The sequence below is a fragment of the Balaenoptera musculus genome, chromosome 6, assembly GCF_009873245.2.
Source record: "Balaenoptera musculus isolate JJ_BM4_2016_0621 chromosome 6, mBalMus1.pri.v3, whole genome shotgun sequence".
In the NCBI taxonomy this organism is placed as follows: Eukaryota; Metazoa; Chordata; class Mammalia; order Artiodactyla; family Balaenopteridae; genus Balaenoptera; species Balaenoptera musculus.
The window spans coordinates 90,271,311-90,286,034 of NC_045790.1; the positions used below are offsets into that span (position 1 = coordinate 90,271,311).

Here is a 14,724-nt window from a genome sequence, read left to right on the forward strand (position 1 = left end):
CTGGTCTGTCAATCCAATCTTGGCATTTTAAAATCCAAAATAAGGCCACCATGGTCCAGAACGTTTAGCTGTTCTAATCCCTAATTACATCATCCCTCTGTGTGACCAGTCAGTCAGCAATCCCACATCAATTACCCAACCCAGATTGGACCTGATCTGGGGGTCCTGCACGTGGGGTAAAATTTGAACACTGGGTTATCGGCTGAAGATGGCCAAAACATAGATACCAGCTAGAGATTATGTAAAGATTTCAATAACAAGTATTTATCACCCAGAAACTTTTCTCTTCGATGGTTTCTATCTTAAATGGTCTTCTCTGAAGACTGTTAATTAGTATTTCATAATGATAACTGGGAAAGGGATCTGAGTGGAAGAGACCATTTTCATTTGAATGTCAAAGTGCAGCTACAAGAACTTCTCCCCCTCGGGGGAAGGATGGACTGAGAGGTTGGGGTTAGTAGATGCAAACTATTACATTTAGAATGGATAAACAATGAGGTCCTACTGTATAGCACAGGGAACTATATCCAGTTTCCTAGGATAAACCATAATGGAAAAGAATATAAAAAAGAATGTAAATATGTGTATAACTGAGTCGCTTCGCTGCACAGCAGAAATTAACACAACATTGTAAATCAACTATACTTCAATAAAATAAAAAACTTCTCCCCCTCTTCTGCTGTCAACTGAGTATTGTCCCTTCTGATGTTGGGTAAGAAGACCTTCCATAACGAGATTAAAAATGATTGCTTCATCAAAAAATTCTGCCAACTCCTTATAGAGTGGGAATATCACATAAACCGTTAACAGAACGCTATTTCCCTTCTTGGAGTGACTCATAGTTAATATTAATACTAGGTAACATTTATTTAACATTTAATATGAACCAGGGACTTTTCCTATGGTAGAGAAAGCTGAAGTCGGGGAAGTAATTTACCCAAGTTTCATGGAGCTATGTAATGGGGGAGCCAGGATGCACACATGGGGGGACCACCTCCTGGCTCTCAGCTTCTGGGAACTGGCCCCGGTTATTACTTAGTTTGCTAATAGCTTATGTTTCGGATGGTTTGTCTCTTGCAGTTGCTTATGCCAGGAGTATATCCTGGTGTTCTGGAAGGAACTCTGAGCTTAATGGAAAATTAATTGTAATATATTAGTTGATATGAGAGATATAACTTATTGTAATATCTTGACAAAGTGTGTTTAACTAAAGAGTGCCCTCTCTTTGTTCTTCTGAGTTACAGAGGAGATGGTAAAAAAAAAAGCCCAAGAGACCATGTAGGGGGAAATTTAGAGAATAAATTTTTAAAAAATTGTACTGTATCAAGTTCAGTAGTGTAACGTAGTTATACACGTGGCTATTTAAAAGGAGCCCCTCCCTGTTACAAGCAGAAAGATAATGCTGTATGACTTTTTTTTAAGTAGAGAAGGTGTCTTAAGTTTTTCTCTTCTTAGGGCCCGTTTTGAAAGCCTGAGTGCCCTGTACTGGCTCTGGTTACTGCAAGCAGGAGAAATGTTTTCAAAAGCCACAGAGACATATTTGAAAATTAGTTCCACTGTCTAAGGGTCGTTTTTGGAAAATAGTGCAGATACTCTTCAAAGCATGGGTGCTGGTATCCTCCACGCCCTTAGTGATCACCATGTGCTCTATTTAGATCATGGAGACATGATGGATGTTTTGGTTTTATTTGCCCCTCCCTGAAACATCACAGTACAGTAAGGAAGCTGTTGTTCAGGGATGACCACAAATGCCCTTAATAGAGTAACAAGCTGTACTAAGGGCCATGGAGCAGGTCCAGATATCCCTCAGATATCCAGGGCAGTAGCTTTTCTGTAGGACAGGCGGTTGGTGTTAATTGCTGAGTAGACTCTTTAACCTTGAAGCAACTGGTGGTGGTTTTATAAAAATCTTAACTTTGCCATGGTCTGTTCAGGTGATCATCTGTCCCTAGACAGACTCATACCCAAAACCTGGGTAGGAGGATAAGCATGTGTCCTGTGTCTAAAGCGTCCTAGAGGAGGTCACAAAGTCACCCACTTTTACCCATCATCCGTATCATTATCTACCAAATTTATCAGAACCATTGTTTTCTCAGATAAAGTCCTTTAGTGGGAAAACGGCTCAGAAAAAAATAACTACATAGTTGAAGAGAGTAAAATTGAACTGTACCAAAGTGTGCAGTTCTGTGGGTGGAATTTCTAATTTTATTTATATTTATTTATTTATGGCCACACCTTGTGGCATGCGGGATCTTAGTTCCCCAACCAGGGAAACCCGTGCCCCCTGCAGTGGAAGCACGGAGCCTTTTTTTTTTTTTTTTTTTAAATATTTATTTATTTATTTGGCTCTGCCAGGTCTTAGTTGCGGCATCTTTAGTGGTGGCATGCAGGATCTAGTTCCCTGACCGGGGATCGAACCCTGGTCCCCTGCATTGGGAGTGTGGAGTCTTTAACCATTGAACCACCAGGGAAGTCCCATGGAATTTCTAATTTTAGAGCCACAGGGACTGTCTTCAGCCTGAGCTGTAGTGCCCAGCCATCTAAGATGCTCCCTCAGACCAGCCTGTCTCAAAGACCAGTCCTTTACATGTTTCTTCAATCTTCCTCTTAATGTTTTGAAGAGAAGTCTACCCGGGCTACCCTCAGGAACACTGCAGAAAGTCAAGGTGAATTGGGTCAAGGTCTCTTTATGGGTGCAGTGACATCCACTTGGGAACAGGACACTGAATTTGAGAACCCACTCAACATGAGAGCCAGGGAGGAGAGGGAGCTTTAGAGCCTGTCCGAGGAGGTAAATGTATAAAGTTTATGTATTTAGGCCTGGTGGAGGAATCCTCTATTATCCTGAAAAGAAAATCACCTTTATCCTGAAAAGAAAATCACCGCTCCCAAGGCAGATTGCATTAAAATGTGAAAAAGCACACTGTATAGATCACATAAAATAGCACCCATTTAAGAAAGCAGAACTGTATCCTTGCGCTTGTGTGGAAGTTCTCATCATTCTTTCCATCTTCTCCCGTGGCTTTGCCTCTCATTAGTAATTTTGGAGGCCGAGCAGCGAAGTGGGATTGAAGGACAGATTTCAGATATCCCTGAAATTTCTCCCCACCCCTTGGCTGACTCAAGTGTTTGAATCTCTCACCCAGTCTTTCTCTGACCAGTGGCTGTAGCTTGTTAATAATGAATGAACATCACCCATAGGTCCTGAAATGAGCAAGTGTTAAATGTTATGTGATTATTAAGGGAAAAACAAGATAATCTAGTCAGTGGGTTTAATTAGGTTGTGATTGCCCAATTGCTGCTTCATGATAATTATATTCATAACCCCGTTTCTAGACGTCAACTACAATTAACAAAATTGACCCCAGCACAGGTAAGTTTTAGCGATCTTCTCTGAAGCAGCTTCTGAATGGTGAATTTCTGATGTTCCCAGTACGTTCCTCCTGGTCCTTTGTCCCTTCTTGCCAACTTCCCATCATCTTTTTCCCCATTTTAGTAAAAAAGTTGGTGGCAACATCATCTTGTCTGTGACCATGCACATATTATATGGCTCGTATTGATGTCTACAGAAAAATAAATTTTCAAGTTTTTGAGTCAAATATGGCTGAAAAACATTAATAAGTCAGCACATGGGAATCTTGAAGCATAAAAGATTGAAAATTGGCTAGATGTTTTTCTCAGCCCATGATACCTGTTCAGTAGATTTAATGTGATTCATTTGAATAGATCTTTTACTTTATAAGGCATAGTCTTAAAATGAAAGAGAGTCATCTGTGTTTAAGATGCTGCCTTATCAGCATGATCATTAAGGTCTGAGGAGTACAGAGCGAGGACTTTTAACTTTATAGGATCCCCCCTTCTTGTCCAAATTCCTGACATTTGCCGCTAGTGTATTCCAAGAGAAAAAGAACATGCCACTGCTGGGGGACATCTTTTACTGTTATCTCTTAAATGAAGTCAATGATTTCTAGGAAGTATAAGCAACAACCTGTATCAGAAGTGGGCGTGTCAGTGTGACACTGTGAATCACTGGGCCAGATTGTCACTTGGCAGCCTTCCCTTTCTGACATGCAGTTATATGGGAAAGTAACGCAATTAAAATCTGCACACCATGGCGGAACTTCATTGCATTGAACTGTTTGAACAATTAGGAACTCGGCTGCCATGTCTATGGGTATATGGGTATATGGGGGTATGTGTATGTATTTATGTAGAAGTATGTAAATATATTTTACATCGATAGATAGGCAGACAGACAGGATATTCTTGCTGGGGAGAAGGCACTTAACTTTTCCTGAAGAATCAGGAATGCAAATTTCTCAGAATTTCTGTGTGAGCATGCAGTTCTTTTGCTTGGGTCTTTAAGGAAGTGGTGTGTAGTGGATGGAGCACTCTTTGGGTGTTGCACAAGCACAGGATGAAATTTGTCTCTGTTCCTTCCTAGCTGTGTGACCTTGAATAAGTCACTTAACCTCTCTGTTCCCTTGATTTCCTACCCAATAAAATGGGGATAATAATATGAATCTGTGGAACTGACATAAGGGCTAAAAAGTATTATGTGTATAAGGGTTCTGGTTCATAATGGGCACTGGAAAAATGATAGTGTCTTTCTTCCTCAGGGATAGAGAAGCTGAGGTAGAGGTCTGCTCTGAGGGCTTTACCAGGTGTGAATTGTCTTGTCCTTCGTCTTAGACTTGGTGTTTGGATTAATTTTGTGCCATGTCTGTCTTATGTGATGAGTAGTCCTCGCTGCTGTTGTCCATTCACAGGTAGACTTTTCCAGATTGTGAGCCTCTGGTCTGGCTGGCTCTGGGCTCCGCAGCACTCCACATCTGCATGTGCGTTCAGTAGGGATTTGTAAACCACCCAAGGGTGATGCCGTGTCCTCTTGGAGAAGTGCACTTACTATCCCACCTTGCAGAAATATTCCCTGCAGTGTTATGGGAACAATGTTTAATCAGTGTGAACTTCTTCAAGCATTTTGGAAGAAAGATGTCATTATTGTTCCTCTTGTGTGGCATCATTCTGGCAAAAATGCTTTGTCTAAGAACACTGTATTTGTTCAGTGAAAATACCGGCCTGTGCTATTTCACATAAATGTTGGTTGCCTCTGTATGACTTCACTCCGATAGGTAGCTCTGAGCCAGCTCGAGGGCTGTCCTGTGTCCTTGCTTTGAATTGCTTTGGTCTTCTCTGTGCAAATGTTTATTTTAACAGTCCATGTCCACTTGGTCTTACTAATGTACTGTAACATCAGATGCTTAGAGATCTCGGGGAAGGAGGCTAATTTTAGAGTGCCTTCAGGGTAGGTGATATTTCAAAATGTGGAAGGGTGTTGGTAGGGCCTAACAGGACTTACCTAGCCTGGTCCGTGCCGAGTCAGAAGAACATTCATTGGCGCCTCCTGACAGCGTGCTGGTGATGGTGGTGGCAGAGATGAAGAACATGTAAGTGGTTCTTGGGTAGCACAGCAGTGATTTTTTCACCTTTCAAAGCAGATTACCCATGACGCCTTACTTATTTATTTATTTTTACATTTTGAACATTTCCAGAGAGACCAGGGTGGTGGTGGAAAGTTTTTTTTTTTTTAATTCTTAAAAACATTTATAGTCGCCACTTAAAATTGTGTGCAGCGATATTTGAGGAGGAGAGAGAAAGTGACCAGGTGTTTATTTACTGTGTTCCGCTCTCTAGGATGCTCTCAAATGAGAGACTTTTTTTTTAAAAAATAAATTTATTTATTGTATTTATTTATTTTTGGCTGCATCGGGTCTTCATTGCTGGGGCGAGCTTTCTCTAGTTGCGGCGAGCGGGGGCTACTCTTCGTTGTGGTGCGCAGGCTTCTCGTTGCGGTGGCTTCTCTCGTTGTGGAACACGGGCTCAGTAGTTGTGGCTTGCGGGCTTCAGTGGTAGTGGCTCGCGGGCTCTAGAGCGCGGGCTCAGTAGTTGTGGCACATGGGCTCAGTAGTTGTGGCTCGCGAGCTCTAGAGTGCAGGCTCAGTAGTTGTGGCTCGCGGGCTTCCGTAGTAGTGGCTCGCAAGCTCTAGAGAGCAGGCTCAGTAGTTGTGGCACGTGGGCTCAGTAGTTGTGGCTCGCGGGCTCTAGAGCGCAGGCTCAGTAGTTGTGGTGCACGGGTTTAGTTGCTCCATGGCATGTGGGATCTTCCCAGACCAGGGCTCGAACCCGTGTCCCCTGCATTGGCAGGCGGATTCTCAACCACTGCGCCACCAGGGAAGCCCCTCAAATGAGAGATTTTTGGTGTCAAAGGGTGGACGCCAAAATGAAAGAAGTGGAGGTTTAAGCTGTGGGTGTGGTCTTGGTTATAATAATGTGGAATGCCCTCAGTAAAATAAAAAGTGTGGGAAGAAAGAGGAGGGGCTGAGCCTAGAACTTCCTAGCTGCCAGAAAAGCTCTGGGAGCGGAAAGATTTTTCCATTTTCCTTGAGACCTCAGGGAGGGTTAGATTTGGGGATGCCACCTTTACCTGTGTTCAGTTCTTTCCAAGTTGCAGAATCCTTACTGATCTGTGATAACCAGGTTGTAGAAAAGTGATTGGCCTTACTTGGGGTCAAGTTCCTAATTTGCTCCTGGCCTCCAGTTTATCTTTAGAGTGAAATCCCCTCTCTGGTGAAGGCTCAGAGGCATAATGTATGTAAAACACCCAGCACCCTGCCAGGTACTAGATGAACGGCCGCCTCTGCAGTTCATTTGCAATGATCAGTTACTGGCCATCCACTGCCTCTTGTGCAGGTGGCTTGCTCCTTGACATTTAGCCGCAGCCTGGCTTTGCGCTCCTAGTTAGTAGTTGTGGGATGATAGAGTTGGAAAGAATTTGGTGTCTTCACTCTCATAAAACGTGTTTTATAGATGCGGTCATATTTAAGAAATGTGTGCCCATTCGTCTCCATTCATCAAACATTTATTGAGGGCCCTCTGAGCCCCTGGCACGCCTGCAGTGTGTCTAGGTGGTCGAACCCAGGGGAGGTGGGATCGCTCTACCAGTTGTGTTAGGTTCTTTGTTTTGGTAATTGGAGTGATTATGATGGAGATGGCTGTCCTTAACCACATTTAAATGAACCAGAGGGTGGTGAACCCTTGGCTGGAGGCAGTGGGCCATGGATTCCTATTTAGATGCATGTATTTCTGCGTCTTTGTGTGTATATATTTACAGTGTAACTTGCGAACCGTGTAGTTAATGCTGCCGGGGTGCGGAATCTGGCAGATCATTTAAATATTTACTGTTGGTGTGAAGTCGAGTTTCCAGTTATTTTTAGGTCATTTTCGTCTTAGCAGCCCCGTTGGAGATGAACCAGACACACTGCTGTAAACTGTCCCCACATTTTGATAGAATTTAATAAAGTCAAGTTGAGTGGTTTGGTCCCAAGAGGCAAACAGACCATCTGGTTAGCAGAAGGGTTAGGTTGAGTATTGCATGGCTGCTGAGAGGGCCACAAACCAGTGCCGACCGACGCACTGGTAATGTGTCCAGTTGCTGAATGCATTAAGCATTGAAATGGTGCTTTCAAGCCTGCCGAGCCAGCAGTTCTGTTACCACCGCTGTGACGCAGGAGATAATTCAGCTGGGCAAGCGGCAGCATGGGGGTGGATCTACAGTACAGGATGTGTAATGTCAACATGAAGGATTGGAGCTGGCAGAAGGAAGGGAAGCACTCATTTCATGCCAGTGCAGGAAGCCTAGAGAGATGCTTCCCGCCACCCCCCCTCCCCCCCACCCTCACCCCCGCTTTGCATCTTGTCCTCTTCTGGAGCTTTCCCATGATGGGCTAAATGATTACCTTGTGCGTGGTCCATGGCAAAACTTCAGCTGATTTTCTGCCTCTATTGGAACCTCTCAGCATAAACGGAGTGAACCCGTTTATTTCCCACACATGTAGGGTGGGCAAAGGCAGGAGCTAGTGGCCCAGCCTGGGAGGAGGAGAAAGGGCTTCGTTAGGCTGGAGCATCTTTGCGCTTGAGATGGAATCCCATTGTACGTCCCTTTGTGCTCAGCTTTGAGACTGGCCGTCCGTTCAAAGGCTGCAATCATCTCGGAACATTGTGCTGCAGCTGTAGTAGAAGGCTGCAGAATGGTTCCAGTGATTCTGCAGAAGCTCGGCAATTGCATAATTGCTGTGTAACTGGAGAGAGCCATCAGGGTTGTCTAGTTCTCCTGGAAAGAAAGCTCCTACAATTCGAAGGGGAGATTGTTTTCCCTTGTTAAACTTGAAAGCTGATGAGCGAGTATGTCAAGCCACTAGGCTGGAATGGGGTCCTCTCACGGGCCTGAGAGGGCACGAAGTTCACAAGTACACTTGGCTGGACACTCAGTGGACTTCGTAGCTGTGTTAAAGGGAGAGAGAGAGAGAGAGAGAGAGAGAGGAAGCAAGCCACTGACTCTTGGAAAAGTGGATTCTCATACCAGCTGAACTTGTTTCTAGTACCTGGGACTCCGTTCTGTATGCATTTGAAGCATGGAGTATTCCAATCTTCCGTTCCTAGGAATGGGACCAGCGGAGTTGCACTTGATCACCAAGAGCCCTCTCAATTTCTGCTGCCTGCTCGGAAGGATTCCACAGCCTCTCCTGAATGAGTACTCCCGGATGCAGGTCAGCAGATCAGCAGAAGCCTGGCTCTCATCAGCTGTTCCTAAAGGCTTCAGCCCTGTGGTTGTCAGCCCCTGGTGCAGCGCCTCAGCAGCCCAGGGGCTGGAGCAGACTGGACAGCTTGTCTGGGAAGACCTCACAGCACAGGAATGAATTCCTTCTTTCAGCCACCTTACCACTTGTTTTCCCCAGTGGAGAAAATTTTGAGGTGGGGTTGGTTAGATGCAGGCGCGAGGGTTGCATTAAACCAGTCAGAAGCCCAGGCTCCAGATTTCATCAGATACGGAGCAGTCACCTAAAATTAGCCACACCTCCTAACCCAAGTGAGGGCTTTATGTTTATTTATGTTAAGTAGCTCTAAATTTCACCAAGGCTGCCTTTCTGGGCTCAGTTTTGTGGGGCTGGTGAGTAGAAAGAGTGGTTGTCAGAGGCACAGTTTTATTAATGGCAGAAGTTGGGCCTTTCATAACTGTGGTACTCATCTGCATTTTTCTGTGTAAATGTGTAGTCAGAACTTCTGTATATGGGAAGATTATATATCGTGTCTCCTTTGTGAATTAAAAAGGAGCAGGCAGCAGGCAGTATTAGGACCTGGACTTCCAAAATGGATTAGGTCCACAGATTCCCAGACCTTTTACCTTTAGACCTCTGCTTTACTCTGTACCCCCTGGGTTTAATGCTGAGGTTGACGGATGCAAAGAGTTTCTCTGAGAGGTTCGATTCCTCTGAAACGTTACTGGTGGGTTTTCAAGGAGCCAGCCTCTTGCAGCCCCGAGCTATTATTTTGGAGTAGTCTGGAAGGGTATAGGATCACCCATGGTGACCCTTGCCTGCGTCATTCCAGGCAGGCCTTGGCATGCTCCAGCAGATGAGTAAGGGCAAGGGCAATTGGCAGGAGGACCCGCTGAGTTCATCTTGCTTCGTATCTCAGGAACCGGCCTGACCTTTTTCTATCATCAGTGTTTGGGCACTTTGAGAAACACTGGGCCCTCTTTGAAGGGTCCTGGAGATCGTATTGGGAGCAGCGCACTCTCGTATCGGGAAGGAACACCTGACTCTAATGCAGAGACCGCATCGAAGGGAACCCTTTGCTGTCAGGGTTGGGAGGCCCGTGAAGACCTTGGCAGTGAGGGCCATGGTATGTAGTGGAAAGAACATAGACCTCAGAGCCAGTGAGTAGCTGTGTGACCTTGAGTGAATGATTTAATCTCTGATCCTCAATTTCCTGATCTGGAAAAACAAAATCCACTTTGTAAACTTCTTGTGGGGAATAAATAAGATCACAAATGTGAACCTCTGGTGCAGAGCCTGATATGCTGTGGGCACATAAAAAATACGAATTCCCTTTCCTCCCATCCTTCAGTTTTTATAAAACACTTCTTATAGGCAGGGCACTGTTAAACAGTGACTATCTGATTAGGAGTCCGAATACACCTGAGTCCACCTGAAATCCCTGTGAGGGGGCTCCTTGAAGCTTGTCCTGGTGGAATTGATAAACATTTAACTTCTTGGCTTTAGAGGCTGAGCAGTATCTTTTATTATATGGTGACTCTTAAGAGCCAGTACGGTCCTCAATGAAACACGACCCCAAAATCTGGTAAAGGGGAAGGAAAGTACCTTAACCTCTGTGTGCAATATCTTGAGCATTCTGTAATGGATTATTTATTAAATTCCTTAGATGAGGTCCTGGTGTTTTTGTTTTGACTATGGTTATACAACTAACTCCCTGAAAAGAGAAACCTGATGTTTCCCAAGAATAGCCCTGATGGGAGAGATTTGGGTATCCAGAATCCAAAAGACTGCACAATATGGATGACTCTTACAGGCTTTTCTTTGACCTCTAGCCCAGTGTGCCATTCCTTAGGTTGGTGCTCAAGGAAGCCTTGCTGACTGTTTTCAGGGGAAAAGACCTTACTTAGTTAAAATTTAGCCAAATCAACTTGGAAGGCCAACTACTGGTTTGGCTCATGGTCAGTTACTGAATGGAACTAGCTCGAAGCTGTGGAAAGGCAGGTGTGGGGTTTCCCTTGTTCATCTCTGTATGTCAGTGCCTTGCTGAGTGCCTGGGGCAGATGTACATAATCAATAAGTATGGGTTGAGTTAGTTAATCAAGTCTAGCACTTTTTAAAAGGTCATGTTGCTCCTGAATATCTGTTCCCCAAACACATTTCTGAAATGTGTTTTGATTTCTGAAATCAAACATCTCTGAAATCAGACATTTCCGAAATCAAAAATCTCTTAGTTCCTTTTAAGCAGTGGTGGCTACTGCAACTCTCCTAGACATCCAGCGTTCAACTTCAGCAAGTGGAGATTTGGCACTGACATTTTCATTGAAAAATGAAATAAATATAATATTATAAATAAATATAATATTAATCCAGGGAAACTGCCCAACTCTACAGTCTATATTAAATATGTTTTGGAAGTAAGAATGTCTAGATTGCAGTCTAGGTTGAAGAAGCCAAGGAGAGTTTGATTGTTGGTAGTTTCTGAAGAATACTAATTTGAGCACGACCGTCTACCGGTAGGATCCTGAATGACTCTTCGGGCCATTGTAAAGTTAGATTTCGTAGAATTGAGTCTGAAACACTGGAGAGGAAACGTTCAAACTCGGCAATACTCAAGGACTCAAGGCCGGTGGTTCTGGAGGAAGCTCATTCGTAGTTTTATACGACAAAAGAAGACAGATATTTTCCCAAGACTTTATTTGGCTTATCAAGTCTAAGTGGATCATGGCATGTATTTCGTGGTGGTATGGAAGCGCAAGGAATACAGACAAGTTACAGAGAGGAAAGGTGAGTATATAGTGTTTCCTATCAGTTTAACAGAATTGGAAGAACGAAGCAGTGGAGACAGGACACGAGTCGTGTCCTTTGAAGATGGTCAAGCAATTTCAGAAAACATGTTTCCTCACCTTTGCCTTTGGTTCTTGAACATCTCAGTGGAATGATTTAGACTGTTGAAAGTCTAGTGTGTGCAGAAACCTTCTAGGTATGAGGTGACCTTGCAGCGTTAAAGAAACCCATGGATCCTGTTAGTTCCAAGCTCACTGAAGGACATATTCTGAAGAGCCAGCTCATTAAGCAAGCTTTTGAAGGGTGTGCGCTGCAGAGCAGTTTCCTGTTATTTGGTTAATGGTTGACCTAGTTCTATTGCCATATGCTTCCTGGAACGCATTCTAATATAAAGTATGTGTTAAAGCGAGACTAGGAGAATAGCAGGAAAGTCAAAGCCTTTCTGAAGCCGAGACCATGTGAATGTTGGCCTAGTGAGGGCAGAAGAGTGTATGGACAGAAGATGAAAAGACTTTTCTCTTCATGGTCCTGTTTACTAATTCCAATTTTAATCCTCACACATTGCATCCCAGCCCGTTCTCAGGAGTTGCATTTTCCCAGGGTACCTTGTACAGAAGCCCTGCATCTGTGTCCTTAGTTATTTCTTGTGTGGGCTAGGCTAAGCTTGACGTTGAAGTACCCTGAGTAAAGTTATTACTTTGAGGAAAGATGCTATTTGATGTGGCTAAGAACAGGTGATTTTGTTTTTGTATTATTATTTTTGTCATTATTATTTTTGTATTGCCAACAAGGAATTAGTCAATCTTTTGGTCTGAAATCTGGATGGAATACAGGGTCTAAGTCTGAGGCTCCTTTGATATATTTATCATTTTACCTGGGATCCGCAGCCTTGGCTTGTTCATTTAGGTGGATAAGGGAGCCCACACAACCACGGGGGCTGCTGAGCAAACTTTGCACCAGACACGGTGTTTGTTTTAACAGCTTCAGAATGTGAAGAATCTGTGGGTCTCGTATGCTAATCGCTGGATATTTGGGTGGTGGTGGAGGAGGCTCTTCTGTTCTCTTCATTGCTCAGAAAGCAAATGTTTGAGGAACCACAAGTATGGGAAATCAGATGCGACGGGGTGGACAGTTCCTTTTGAATTTGTTTTTTTTAAAAATCACTGTAATTGTGGTATAGGGTAGTGATTCCTCACCTGGGCGGATCTTCAGAATCATTCTGAGAACTTGGAAACAAAAAAAAGGTTATTAAAAACCGATTTTTAGCTTCTACCATGGGAGAGGGATTTAGTAGGTCTGGGGTGGGACCCTGTAATGTGTGTTCTTAGAAGTCAGATTTAGGAACCACTGGTCTTGGAAATTCAGTATCATTAGGCTGGCAAGGGGGAAAGAAGCAGCCGCTGGTGCTTTACTGTCTCACGTGCAGGAAGTAGGAAAAGGAAAAGAGATGCTGTCAGAACTTGATATTTGTAGCTGCTAATAATTTGAGCTATGGAATAGGCTTTCGTCTTTTCTTCCCTAGGAATTCAGTACCTCCAGGGCACCTTAAGGGTACAGTACACCAAGTGATTTAGGTTTGGGAAGTGTCATCTTAGTGGCAGGCTACTTACTATGCTTCACCACCACCACCATCCCCCAATGCCCTTTCCCCTCCCTCCCACCATGGAAGCCATGTTAGCAGAATATCTGTCATTCATCAATTAAATAGGATGCAGTTTTTTTTCATATTATACCTTCGGCAGAAACAAAGGGATGTGACATTGTGTTGATTTCTATATACAAAGAGATTGCTACTGACCAACCCAATTAGCTTCTGGGTTTTTTTTTTTTTTTTTTCCTATTGACAATAAAGAGATGCACTTGTTGACCGAGGACTTGCTCCATGTGGCTGCCTGCCTATCCTGTTTTGAAGCTGGTCCTTCTGATATTGGGCCGCAGCTCACTGACCCATTTGTGAATCAGAATGCCCTTGACTACAGGATCACCCTGATCTGGGGTCTAATAATGTGCCTGATAAGTGATAGATCTTGAGTGCCTGGTTAGTGAACGAATGAATGAATGAACCAGCTAAGTAAACATTGCCCCCAAGAGATAAGATGTAGCTTGGAGGGAAGAAGATTCCGTTTCAAAGCGATGTTGTGTGGTCAGTGTAACCTTTTTAGGATATTTTCTGCATTAATCTCAGCCAAAAGGAAGATGACCCTGTTGCAGAATTTGATAGATCAGACACTTTGGCTTCCTGAGAAAAAGCAGGGCAATTATTTCTTTTTTTCTTTTTAAAAATTTTATTGAAATATAGTTGATTTACTATATTTGTTGTGTTAATTTCTGCTGTACAGCAAAGTGACTCAGTTATACATATATATTTTCTTTTTCATATTCTTTTCCGTTATGGCTGATCACGGGATATTGAATATAGTTCCCTGTGCTATACAGTAGGACCCTGTTGCTCAGGGAAATTATTTCTTTTTTTACGTGTTGTTTGTCCCCAAAACAACAATCACCGCTACTGCCACGAAAAACCCTCCACACATAAAAGAGTGGCTACAGAACAAATATTGTTAAGGATGTTTGATGTTCTTTCTCCATTCTTCCTCCAAACTTTAAAGGTCCCATAGGGAGCGAGAAGAATGTTGTTTTAGAAGCAGCAGAGAAGAAACAATTGAATAGAAAGAAGAAAGTTGAGGAAATGTCTCTTCTTGACAGTCATTTGTTAGGAACCGAAAACAGTGGTCATGGCCTCAGAACTCATGGTCATGTCCTTGGCATGCTTAGAAGCTCCAAGAATGGAAGAGAGTCTCTTCAAAGTTATTTTGAGGAGTTGGACACTACCTACCAGCCTTCTACCGCTTACCCAAGTTAAGAGGTTGAAGTGCCTCCAAGGCTTTAAGTAGCAGCTGAACATGTGATCTTGTTAACCCCGAGATGTTGCTGAGCAGTGACTCAGATCACTGTGGCAAGCGATCCTGGCCTGTTCCAGCTGCCCCAGCAGAAATCAGCATGAGGTCACCCTTTAGGCATATGGTACAGAGCTCATGCCCCCATCAGGACTTTAGATCCAGGACAACTTGAATTGGCTCTCCTGCATGTGGGACTGATGTTGAGGATCGCTTGGTGCTTTGGACCTATCTGATTTCCTAACCATTTCCAGTTCTTTCCTCCATCCCGTACCCCCTCCCCTCACATACATCACCTGGAGAGAAGGGGAAGATGCCAGAGAGAGTCATGAGTCCTCATAATGCTTTGCTCTTTGGATGTTTCCTCATCGAGATAGACGGAGGCTTGTGTTTTCCCCAGGAGAAGGTAAAGTATGCTCAAGGTCGCC

At 43.8% G+C, this 14,724-nt stretch overlaps 1 protein-coding gene across 7 annotated transcripts in view; it reads left to right on the plus strand.

Annotated features, from left to right (window-relative positions):
* ZNF462 (zinc finger protein 462) overlaps positions 1 to 14,724 on the plus strand; it is a 142,539-nt gene that overhangs the window by 12,353 nt on the left and 115,462 nt on the right. The window contains exon 1 of one of the 7 annotated variants that reach the window (XM_036855779.1): positions 14,545 to 14,702. The exons of the other annotated variants lie outside the window; for them this stretch is intronic. The gene's annotated coding sequence lies outside the window, so the exon portion shown is untranslated. Of the gene's footprint in view, positions 1 to 14,544; positions 14,703 to 14,724 lie in introns of those variants that run through there. 7 annotated transcript variants of the gene reach the window in all.